Source organism: Saccopteryx bilineata, chromosome 6, assembly GCF_036850765.1.
Source record: "Saccopteryx bilineata isolate mSacBil1 chromosome 6, mSacBil1_pri_phased_curated, whole genome shotgun sequence".
Classification (NCBI taxonomy): domain Eukaryota; kingdom Metazoa; phylum Chordata; class Mammalia; order Chiroptera; family Emballonuridae; genus Saccopteryx; species Saccopteryx bilineata.
This window is the reverse complement of record NC_089495.1, coordinates 59,854,459-59,867,446: the sequence shown is the minus strand read 5'-3', so window position 1 is coordinate 59,867,446 and position 12,988 is coordinate 59,854,459.

Genomic DNA, 12,988 nt, shown 5'->3' with positions numbered 1-12,988 from the left:
AGAGGTGGAAGTGTACCTCATGTGATCCCCTGGTCTGCAGAGATGTGGGAAAAGTGCCTAGAAACCTAAAACCACCACTGCTAAAGTCATAAAGCTGCAACACCATAAAGCTGAAACCCTAAAGTCTTCACAACACGCTCCACCCACCAACTCACCTGTGGCCCTGCCTATATCACTATGACAGCAACATTTCACTGAAGGTCTACCCAAGAATTGCACAAAGCCAAATCTTGTAATACAGCAACATCTCCTGAAAAAAAAAATTGTTTCTTGTTAGAATTCTTAATAATACCACACTCAAATGTCATCAAGAAAGAAGAAATCAAATATCATGGATACACAAGACAGAGACATAGTTCAGATAGATAATTAAATATCTCCAGAAAAAAAATCTTGATTAGATGGAAACCTTGGAGTTAAATGAAAGAGAATTAAAAATCAAAGTTCTAAAACTACTCAATGAGCTGTGAGAAAACACTGATAGGCAATTTAATGAGCTAAAAAAAATTAATGAACAAAAAGAATACTTCACCAAAAAAATGGAAACTTTAAAAAAGAACCAAACAGAAATGACAAACTCAATACATGAGCTGGAAAACGAGGTAACAAGTCTAGCTAATAAAACAGACCAGATAGAGGAGAGAATCAGTGACATTGAACTAGGGATACTATAGAGAGACAAAGAGAAAGACTCACAAATTTAAAAAAGAAAAAAATGAGAGAACTCTACAAGAATTGTTTGAATATATCAGAAAAAGCATTATAAGAATAATGAGTATATCAGAAGAAGAGAGGGAAAAGGGAATGGAGAACCTGTTTAATCAAATAATTGATGAAAACTTCCAAAACCTATGGAGAGGGTTAGAGCCTCGAATCTAAGAAGTAAACAGAACACCGAGTTACCAAAACCCAAACAGACCTACTCTAAGGCATATCATAATGAAATTGTCACAAATCAATGACAAGGGAAGAATCCTCAAGGCAGCTAGAGAAAAGAATATAACATATAAGGATAACATTAAGTTGTCATCAGATTTCTCAGAAGAACCCCTACAAGCCAGAAAAGAGTGGACCCAACCATTTAAAGTACTGAAAGAGAGAAATTACCAGCCAAGAATACTATATACATCATAGCTATCCTTCAAATATGAAGGAGAATAAAAACTTTTATAGACATAAAGAAGTGAGGAAATTTATCACCAGAAAACCTCCACTGTAGGAAATAATAATGGGGATCATTTGACCAGATACAAAGAAAAAAACAAACAAACAAAATAATACAAGTAAAAGCTCCAACAAGAGCACACACACACAAAAAGACAAGAATAATCTGTGACAACAATAACATAAAAAGGGAGAGGATAAAGATCATCAGTAGGAAAGGAGGATGGAGTGCAGAAGCACTGATATTATAATGGACTCATAAATATAATAATTTCTCTATGAATAACCAACCTAAAGGTAACGATCCACAAAAACGCCACTAGTGAAAAACATAGCTTAAAAAAAAAAAAAGAAAGAAACAAGGGGAAAAAGTAAGGAATACCAAAAGAAAAAAGGAACTGACAGAGAAACAAAAGAGAAGAACCAAACAAGACCAGAGCTATCAGAAAACAAAACATAAAATGCCTATAGAAAATCTTCAAGTGTCAAAAATTACTGTAAATGTAAATGAATTGAACTCATGTATAAAGAGACACAGAATAGTAGATTGAATCAAAAAGCAAAACCCAGCCAGATGCTGCCTTCAAGAGACACATCTAAGCTTCAAGGACAGAAGTAGACCCAAAGTGAAAGGTTGGAAAATATTTCTCCAAGCAAATAATACCCAAAGAAAAGCAGGTGTAGCTATACTCATATCTGACAATTCTCACTTCAAGACAACAAAGGTAACCAGAAACAAAGATGGTCATTTCATAATGATAAAGGAGACATTGTATCAAGAAGACATAACACCTCTTTAATATGTATGCACCAAACCAGAGAGCACTACAATATATAACACATCTACTAACTGAGTTAAAAATAAAAACAAACAAAAACACATTCATACTTTGACACTCAACACACCATTGATGGCTCTAGAACAATCATCCAAACAGAAAATCAATCAAGAAATATTGGCCTTTAATTACCCACTAGACCAGGGGTCTCAAACTCGCGGCCCGCCCACCAATTTTGTGCGGCCCGCAGACTAATCAAACTTCGTGGATTAGTCTGTGGGCCAGTCTGCGGCCGCACAAAATTGGTAGGCGGGCCGCGAGTTTGATACCCCTGCACTAGACCAAATGAACATAATAGACATTTATGAGACATATCACTTCAGACTTCAGAGTACACATTTTATCTAGTGTACATGAAATATTCTTAAGGATAGACCATATGTTGGGCCACAGAACAATCAACAAATTCAGGAAGATTAAAATTATACCAAGCATATTCTCTGAACATAAGGCTCTGAAATTAGAATTCAACTGAAAAAAAGAAGAAATCCATAAAAATGTAGAAATTAAACTAGATACCTCTAAAAAGTGACTAGGTCAAAGGAGAAATAAAAACAAAGATCAAAAAATACATACAGGCCCTAGCAGGTTGGCTCAGCGGTAGAGCATCAGTCCAGTGTGTGATGTCCCAGTTTCGATTCCCAGTCAGGGAATACAAGAGAAGCATAATCTACTTCTCCACGCTTCTCCCTCTCCTTTCTCTCTATTTTTCTCTTTCCCTCCTGCAGCCAAGGCTCCATTGGAGTCAGGTTGGCCCAGGTGCTGAGGATGGCTCCATGGCCTCCACCCCAAGCAGTAGAATGGCTCTGGTTGCAATGAAGCAATGCCCCAAATGGGCAGAGTATCACCCCTTAGTTGGCATGCCAGGTGGTTCTTGGTTGGATGCATGCAGGATTCTGTCTCTCTGCCTTCTTGTTTCTCTTCTTTTTTTTTTTTTTTTTTGTATTTTTCTGAAGCTGGAAACAGGGAGAGACAGTCAGACAGACTCCCGCATGCGCCCGACCAGGATCCACCTGGCATCCCACCAGGGCCGACGCTCTGCCTGCCAGGGGGCGATGCTCTGCCCCTCCGAGGTGTCGCTCTGCCACGACCAGAGCCACTCTAGCGCCTGGGGCAGAGGCCAAGGAGCCATCCCCAGCGCCCGGGCCATCTTTGCTCCAATGGAGCCTTGGCTGTGGGAGGGGAAGAGAGAGACAGAGAGGAAGGAGGGGCAGGGGTGGAGAAGCAAATGGGCGCTTCTCCTGTGTGCCCTGGCCGGGAATCGAACCTGGGACTTCTGCACGTCAGGCCGACGCTCTACCACTGAGCCAACCGGGCAGGGCCCCTTCTTGTTTCTCAGTTCAGAAAAATACAAAAAAAAAATACAGACAGACAAATGAAAATGACAACACAACATAGCAAAATTTCTAGGATGCAGTAATAAGAGGGAAGTTTATATCATCACAGGCTTATATTATGAAACAAGAGATGGCCCAAGTAAACAACCTAATATCACATCATAAGAAACTATAAAAAGAACAAAAGCAATCCAAAATCAGCAGAAGAAAAAATAAATAAAATTAGAGCAGAAATAAATGAAAAAGATAAAAAAAACTATAGAAAAATCAATACAACAAAGAGCTAGTTCTTTGAAAAGATCTATAAAATTGAAAAACCTCTTGCTAGACTCACTAAGGAAAAAAGGGAAAGGACTCATATAAACAAAATCTGAAATGAGAGAGGTGAAATTATCACAGACATCATAGATATACAAAGGATTATTGTAGAATACTATGAAAAATTATATGCCACCAAATTCAACAATCTAGAAGAAATGGATAAATTCCTAGAACTATACAATCTTCCTAGACCAGCAGTTCTCAACTTGTGGGTCACGACCCTGGTGGGGGTCGAACGACCAAAACACTGGGGTCGCCCAGAGCCATCGGAAATACATATTTTATTTTAAAATGTATTGTATAGTAAATATATATTTTCTTTTTTTTTTCTTTTTTTTTTTGTATTTTTCTGAAGCTGGAAACGGGGAGAGACAGTCAGACAGACTCCTGCATGCGCTCAACCGGGATCCACCCAGCACGCCCACCAGGGGCGATGCTCTGCCGCGACCAGAGCCACTCTAGCGCCTGGGGCAGAGGCCAAGGAGCAATCCCCAGCGTCCGGGCCATCTTTGCTCCAATGGAGCCTCGCTGTGGGAGGGGAAGAGCGAGACAGAAAGGAAGGAGGGAGGGGGGTGGAGAAACAGATGGGCGCTTCTCCTGTGTGCCCTGGCCGGGAATCGAACCCGGGTCCCCTGCACGCCAGGGTGACACTCTACCGCTGAGCCAACTGGCCAGGGCCTATAAATATGTATTTTCTGATGCCTTTAGGTGACCCCTGTGTTTTGGTCATTCAACCCCCACCAGGGTCACAACCCACAGGTTGAGAACCACTGTCCTAGACTGAGTCACAAAAAGTGGAAAGCTTAAATAGACTCATAAGCAAGGAGGAAATAAAAACAACTATCAAAAACCTTTTCAAAAATTAAAATCCAGGACCAGATGGCTGCACTAATAAGTTCTACTAAACATTCATTGAAGCTTGGTTCCTATCTCTCTCAAAGTCTTCCAAAAAATAGAAAAGGAAGCAATGCCTCCTAACACATTTTATGAGGTCAACATAACCCTCATTCTAAAATCTGGCAAGGACATTACAAACAAAGAAAACTACAGACCAATATCTCTAATGAATACAAATCCAAAAATCCTAAACAAAAAGTAGCAAATAGAATACAACAACACATTAAAAAAAATACATCACAATCAAGTGGGATTCATGCCAGGAGCACAAGGTTGGTTCAACATATACAAATAGATTACATTATATACCATATCAACAAAACAAAGATCATATAATCCTATCAATAGATGCTGAGAAGGCATTCTAAGATATAACATCCCTTTATGTTTAAAACATTCAATAAAATGGGTATAGAAGAAAAACACCTCAACATAATAAAGGCCATGTATGACAAACCATCAGCTAATATCATACTACATGGTGAAAACTGAAAACTTTTCCTCTAAAATCAGGAACAAGACAAGGTTGCCTACTCTCTCCATTCTTATTTAACATAGTGCTGAAAGTTTTAACTAGAGCAATCAGACAAGAAAGAGAAATAAAAGGCATTACTATTGGAAAAAAAGAAGTAAAGGTTTCACTTTTTGCTCATGACATAATTTTGTACATAGAAAACCTCAAAGACTCCATAGAAAGACTATTAGAAACAATAAACCAATACAATAAGGTCACAGGATTAAAAATATTGCTATACAGAAGTCTATTGCTTTCAAATATGCCAGCAATAACCTTTGGAAAATAAACTAAAAAAATAATTTCTATTACAGTTGGAACAACAACAAAAAATCTAGTGATAAACTTAACAACGAATGTAAATAATCTATATACTGAGAACTACAAAGCATTAGTAAAGAAAATTGAAAAAGACAATAAAATAGGAAAATAATCTATGTTCATGGACAGGAAGGATCAACATAGTTAAAAAATGGCCATATTGCCCAAAGCAATATACAAATTTAATGCAATTTCAATCAAAATTCCGATGTCATTATTTTAATAAATGGGAAAAAATCACAGGTTTGTATGGAATCATAAAAAATCCTGAATAGCCAATGCAATTTTGAGAAAAAAGGATAAAGCCAGAAGTATTATAATACCTGACTTAAAACTATACTACAAAGCCAAAATAATCAAAACAGCATGGTATTGGCAGAAAATAGACACACAGACCAATAGAACTAAATCATGAGCCCAGAAATAAAACCATATATATATGGACAAATTGTCTTCAACAAAAAATTTAAAAACAGACAATGGAGAAAATAAAACCTCTTCAATAAATGGTGCTTGGAAAATAGGAAGCGACATGCAAAAGAATAAAACTTGAATACAGTTTGTTCCCCTGCTCAAAAATTAATTCAAAATGGATCAAAGACCTAAATATAAAATCTGAAACAATAAGTTACATAGAAGAAAACATAGACACTAAACTCAGAGACCTTGGCTATAGAGAATAATTTATAAATTTGACCCCAAAGGCAAGGGAAGTAAAGGCAAAAATAAATGAATGAAACTATATCACACTACAAAGCTTCTGCACAACAAAAGAAACTGACAACAAAACAATAGACAGCCAACAAAATGGGAGAAGATATTTGCAAACAACAGCTCTGATAAGAGGTTAGAATCCAAAATACACTGCTCACAAATATTAGGGAATATTTTAAAATGAATATGAAAAAATAAAAAAAGAAGCATATGATTTTTTCTTATTAAAGAATATCAGAAGAGGCCCTGGCCGGTTGGCTCAGTGGTAGAGCGTCGGCCTGGTGTGCGGGGGACCCGGGTTTGATTCCCGGCCAGGGCACATAGGAGAACCACCCATTTGCTTCTCCACCCCCCCTCCTTCCTCTCTGTCTCTCTCTTCCTCTCCCGCAGCCAAGGCTCCATTGGAGCAAAGATGGCCCGGGTGCTGGGGATGGCTCCTTGGCCTCTGCCCCAGGTGCTGGAGTGGCTCTGGTCTCGGCAGAGCGACGCCCCGGAAGGGCAGGGCATCACCCACTGGTGGGCAGAGCATCGCCCCTGGTGGGCGTGCCAGGTGGATCCCGGTCAGTCGGGCGCAAGCGGGAGTCTGTCTGACTGTCTCTCCCCATTTCCAGCTTCAGAAAAATACAAAAAAAAAAAAAAAAGAATATCAGAAGAGCAAATGAAAAGTCAAAAAAAGTTCAATTATGCAAAGGAGATGCAAAATCAACTTTTATTTCATTGGTGAAAATGCACTATACAGAAAGCTAAAAGTACTGGAGTATCTGCACATTCCTTTATCCCCTAATTTCTGTGAGCTATGTTTATAAAGAACCCACAAAGCTTAGCAACAAGCAAGCAAGCAATCCAATTAAAAAATGGGGAGAGGACCTGAACAGACACTTCTCCCAAGAAGACATACAGATGGCCAACGAATATATGAAAAAATGTTCATCTTTGAGAAATGCAAATCAAAACTACAATGACATACCACTTCACACCTGTTAGATTGGCTATTATCAACAAGACAGGTAATAACAAGTGTTGGAAAGGCTGTGGAGAAAAAGAAACAATCATTTACTGCTGATAAGAATGCAAATTAGTACAATCATTATGGAAGAAAGTATGGTGGTGCCTCAAAAAATTAAGAATAGAGCCACCATATGAAGCAGCAATCCTTCTACTTGGTATCTACTGCCCAAGTTAAAAATTTTGATGTATAAAACACATGCGCCCCCATATTCATCACACCACTTTTTACAGTGACCAAGACATGGAGACAACCAAAGTGCCCCTCGATAAAGAATTGGATAAAGAAAATGAGGGAGGAGAAGGTGGGGGGAGAGTGTATAAAGAGGAACAAATATAAGGTAATGAAAAACCATTTGACTTTGGGTAATGGATATACAACATAACTGACTTCAAATGATGTAATGATATGTACCTGATATTTATGTACACTTGTTGGTCAATGTCATCCTGTTAAATTATCTAAATAAAAAAAAATTAAGATATAATTGATACATATCACAATAGTTTAAGGTGTAGAACATAATTCATTATTTGTATACATTGAAAAATTATCACAATGTCTAGTTAACATCACTATATACAGCTATAATTTTTTTCCTGTGGTAAGGACTTTTATGATCCAGCTTTAACATTTGGATTAAATAAGACTAACAACTTTCAAGTAGACAATACATTACTATTAACTGTAGTCACTATACATTACATTCCTAGGGCTTTTATTTTATTACTAGAAATTTATCATTTTTTACCACCTTCACCCATTTTGCTTACCCTTTATCCGTGACCTCTGGCAACGACCAATGGGTTCTCTGTATCTATCAGTTTGGTTTTCTTTATTCTTGCTTGGTTTTTTGGTTTGTTTGTTTTAGATTTCATTTATAAATAAGATCATAGAGTTTTTGTATTTCTGTCTGACTTATTCTACTTAGTCTAGTGTCCCCAAGGTCCATCCATGTTGGTGCAATGAAGTACACAACTTCTTTTTTCATTCATCCATCAATGGATATGTAGATTACTTCCATGTCTTGGCTATTGTAAATAATACTACAATAAACAGGTATCCACATATCTTTGAGAGTTAGTTTTCTTTTTCTCTCTCTTTTTTTTCCAAGGGAGAGGAGGGAACATAGAGAGACAGAGTCCTGCATTTGTGCCGACTGGAGTCCACCTGCAACATCCATTTAGGGCCATTGCTCTGCCCATCTATAGCCATGCTCACAACCAAGCTATTTTAGCACCTGAGGCAGAGATTACATGCAGCCATCCTCAGCACTTGTGCTAATGCACTCAAACCAATTGAGCCATGGATGCAAGAGGGGAAGAGAGAGAGAAAAGGAGATGGAGGAGGGGTGGAGAAGCTGATGCTCACTTCTGTGTTCCCTGATTGGAAATTGACTCCAGGACATCCACACACCAGGCCAATACTCTACCACTGAGCCAACCAGCCAGGGCCAAGTTAGAGTTTTCATTTAGCTTCAGAAAAAACATACAGAATTGAAATTGCTAGATCATGGAGTAATTTTATTTTCCTTTTTGAGAAAACTCCGTACTCTTTTCCACAGTAGTTGCATCAATTACATTGTCTACCAACACTGCACAAGAATTTCCTTTATTCCACATCCTCACCTACTTTTGTTATTTCTTGTATTTTTGATAATAGCCATCTAACTAGTGTGAGGTGATTTTGATTTGCATTTCCTTGATGATTAGTAATGTTGACCACATTTTTATGTACTGTTGGACATCTGTATGTTTTCTTGGGGGATGAAGAATGTCTTTTCATACTCTGTGCTTATTTTAAAGTCATATTTTCTTTTGTTATTGAGTTATATAAGTTTTTAAAACTATTTTAGATATTAACCTCTTATCAGATATATGCTGTGCAAATATTTTCTTCATTCAGTAGGTTGACTTCTCATTACGTTGATGGTTTTCTTTGCTGTAATGTTTAGTTTGATATAATTCCAGTTGTTTGTTTTAGTTTTTGTTGCCTTTGCTTTTGGTGTCAGATTAAAAAATTATTACTCAAGCCTATACAGTATTATAGAGCTTACTGGCTACAGTCTACAGTTTCAAGTTTTACACTGAAGACTTAAGTCAATTTTGAGGGATTTTTTTGTATGACATAAGTTAGTGGTCCAGTTTCAGCCATTTGCATGTGGCAGTCTAGTCTTTCCAACATACACAGCTTATTGAAAAGACTGTCTTTTTTTCACTATTCTTCTTCCTGAATATAGCTTTTACTATTTAGAGTTGTTTGTGGTTTCATGCAATTTCGGATTGCTTGTTCTATATGTGAGTAATGTTATTGGAAATTTTATTTTGATTGCAATGAATCTGTACACTTCTTTGGCAGTTTTCACATTGTAACAATATTAATTTTTACAACTCATGAGAACAGAATCTTTTATATACCTTCATCAAATTCTTTTGTCAAAAACATGAAGTTTGCAGTATACAGGTCTTTCACATCCTTGGTTAATTTTACTCGTAGTGTCTTTCTTCTTTTTAATGTAATCATAAATAGAATTTCTTACTTCTTATAGCACATTATTAGTGTATAAAACCCAGAAGATTTTTGTATGCTGAATGTTATGTCCTGCATCTTGCTGAATTTATTGATAAGTCCTAAGAGTTTTTCAGTGTAGTCTTTAGTCTGTGAACAATACAGTTTTATTTCTTTCTTTCTGGTTTGAATACCTTTTATTTTTTTGCTTTGCCTAATTGTTTTGGCTAAGACTACCAATACAGTTAAAACTGGTGAGAGTAGACATCTTTGTCTTAATCTTAGTTTTAGAGAAAATGCTTTCAGCTTTTTACCATTAAGTATGATGTCACCTGCAGTTTTGTCATAAATGGCATTTATTATGCTAAGGTATGTTCTCCCTATACTAACTTGATTGAATTTTACCAAATGCTTTTCCTGCATCTACTGAGATAATCACATGATTTTTATGCTTACTTTTGTTTATGCAGTGTATCACATTGTTTGATTTGCAGATGTTAGACCATCCTTGCATTGCTGTAATAAATTTTATTTGATCATAGTTTATGAACCTTTTAACATACTGTTAAATTTGGTTTGTTAATATTTTTTTGCCCTGGCAGTTTGGCTCAGTGGTAGAGCATTGGCCCAGCTTGTGGAAGTCCTGATTTGATTTCTGCTTCTAACTTTGGAAAAATACAATATATATATATATTTTTTAAATGAAAAAAAAATATATATATATTTGTTGTTGTTGTTGTTGTTGAAGATTTTTGCAGACATGTCCATCAGTGATATTGGCCTCTGATTTTCTTTTCTTGTTGTGTTCCTGCCTAGTTTTGTTTTCAGGGTAAACCTGGCTTTGTAAAATAAATTTGAAACTGTTTCTTCCTCTTCTACTTTTTGTAATAGTGTGTGAAAGATTGGTATTCTTTTTTAAATTTTTGGCAGAATTCACCAGCAAAGCCATCTGGTCTTGGACTTTTGTTTGTTGGGAGGTTTTAGATTACTGATTTAATGTTCTTATTATAATTCATCTGTTCAGATTTTATGCTTCTTTATGATTCAGTCATGGTAGGCTGTATGTTTCTAAGAATTTACTCATTTCTTCTAGGTTGTCCCTTGGAAATATTAACTAAAGGCAGAGTGGCTAAATCATTGTGAGATAGGGTAAAATAAAACACAAAAATAACTAGTACTAAATCACCAATCATTATTACCTTATTAAAAATACCCATGTGCTGTGTTATATTTTTCCCTTAACCTCTCTTTTCACATTTTCTATTAATTTATCTAATTTGACAAATTGCACTTTTCTCTTTAGCAATAATACATCTTGATAATCCTTGCTCACCCCAAGCACTGAAAAGTTTTTGTACACAATAGATACTTTATATTTTAGTTAATTCTGAAGTCTACAATGTTGTTCTCAAATATGTCTCTGATATTCTAAAAATAGCTAAAATGTTTAGGAATCACTGGGTACCCACTAAAATACAGTGGACTCACCAACTATTTCCTGGTTAAATAAAATGTATAAAAAAATAAGAACAACAACATTCACTTATATAATTTGTATAATGTACTCTACATGGTTTAGACATTTTTACATTTACTTATTAAATATTTGTAACAACCTTATGATGTAAGTAAATGATTATCTCTTCTTACAAATGAAACAAACCAAGTAACACATAGAGCCAATATTCAATCCTAGACACTCTGACATCATTTATATTACCCACTGTGTTAAGAATGAATTAAGCTCAACAAATGAATGTTTGAAACTACAGAGTTTTCAATGATATCTATCAGTCAGTCATTTCTGTATGAATTCTTTAGCTCCAATCAGTTTTACTAGTATGTGCCACATTGTGTAATATTAATCATAAATGTTAAAATCTTTCATTGAGTCCTACATCAGTTTATAAAAACATGATATACGGGATTTTCTTAATGTTAGGGATCCTAACTTATAAGATACTCTTTGGACAATGCAAACTAAATTCTGCTGGCTGATGTTAAGATTAGTAACACTGCCTGACCAGGTGGTGGTGCAGTGGATAGAGCATCAGACTGGAATGCACACAACCCAGGTTCAGAACGCAAGGTCGCTGGTTTGAATGCCTGTTCATCTGGCTTCAGCAGGTGCTCACCAGCTTACGTGCAGGTTCACTGGTTTGAGCAGAGGATCATAAACATAACCCCATGGTTGCTGGCTTGAGCCCAAGGTTGCTGGCTTGAAGCTCAAGGTCGCTGGCTTGAGAAAGGGGTCACTCTTTCTACTATAGTCCCCTGTTCAAGCCACATATGAGAAAGCAATCAATGAACAACAAAGGAGACTAAAGAGCCACAATGAATAATTGATGCTTCTCATCTCTCCCCCTTCCTGCCTGTCTGTTCCTATCTGTCCTTCGCTCTGCCTCTCTCTCTGTTACTGTCAAACAAACAAATGAATAAACATCAAACAAAAACTAGCAGCACCACAGGGAGAGGAAAACCAACAATTTAGAGATTGCATTATATGAATTCAATTTTCTCAACATCTTCTAAATGTACTTAACCAAAGATTGATAGCAAATTTTACGTAGTTCATTCTTATGCTGAATAGGCATGATGCTATTATATAAAATAGAAACAACTAGAAAGATGTCAGAAATGCACTTTAGAACATTAATTAATAATGCCATTGATTGTTCAATATCATACTGTATTAGAGCCTAAGAACTACTTCAACAGTATGCAAGACAGATGACATGTAAAAATTTCAAGTAAAATGCATGTTAAAAAAAAAACATTATTATTTCAAAGATAAAATGTCAATGTTTCTTTAAAGAAATATGCCAATAAACTGTTTTTTGTCATATAAAGTAAAGCAACCATTTTGGTAAATTATGTTGTCTTATTCTTTGGATATACTGGGTATTCATTTGGTAAAATGTTATGTATATTGTTTTGTTTTTACACTGTATATTATGTGTGTGTTTTTATTGCACTTTATTTAATGGACATTTATTGAGCATTTTTTTCTGCTTGACTTCACTGGTGAAACATAAGGGAGAAAGAGAAATTGTTTAATGATTTACAGAATGCCATCCCAGACTGTGGGAGGAAGCAGCATACAATGAAGTTTATGCTGAGTGGGTCCCAAATGCTCTACGTTACTTCCCCTTTTTCACCTTAGCAAGTGTTGGCAGGTCTGACTGATTATATTTTGTTAAAATGTCCATCAGAGCAATGAGAGGCAGAGAATCAAATTATAATCATTTGGCTGAAACAAGAATTAACAAACTCATGGGTCTTAGCTTTTGACTTTGCTCACTCTTCCCTATCTCCTGCATTGGGGAAGAGTAAGGGTGAATCTGCTCAGTTAGCCAAAACAGCATTA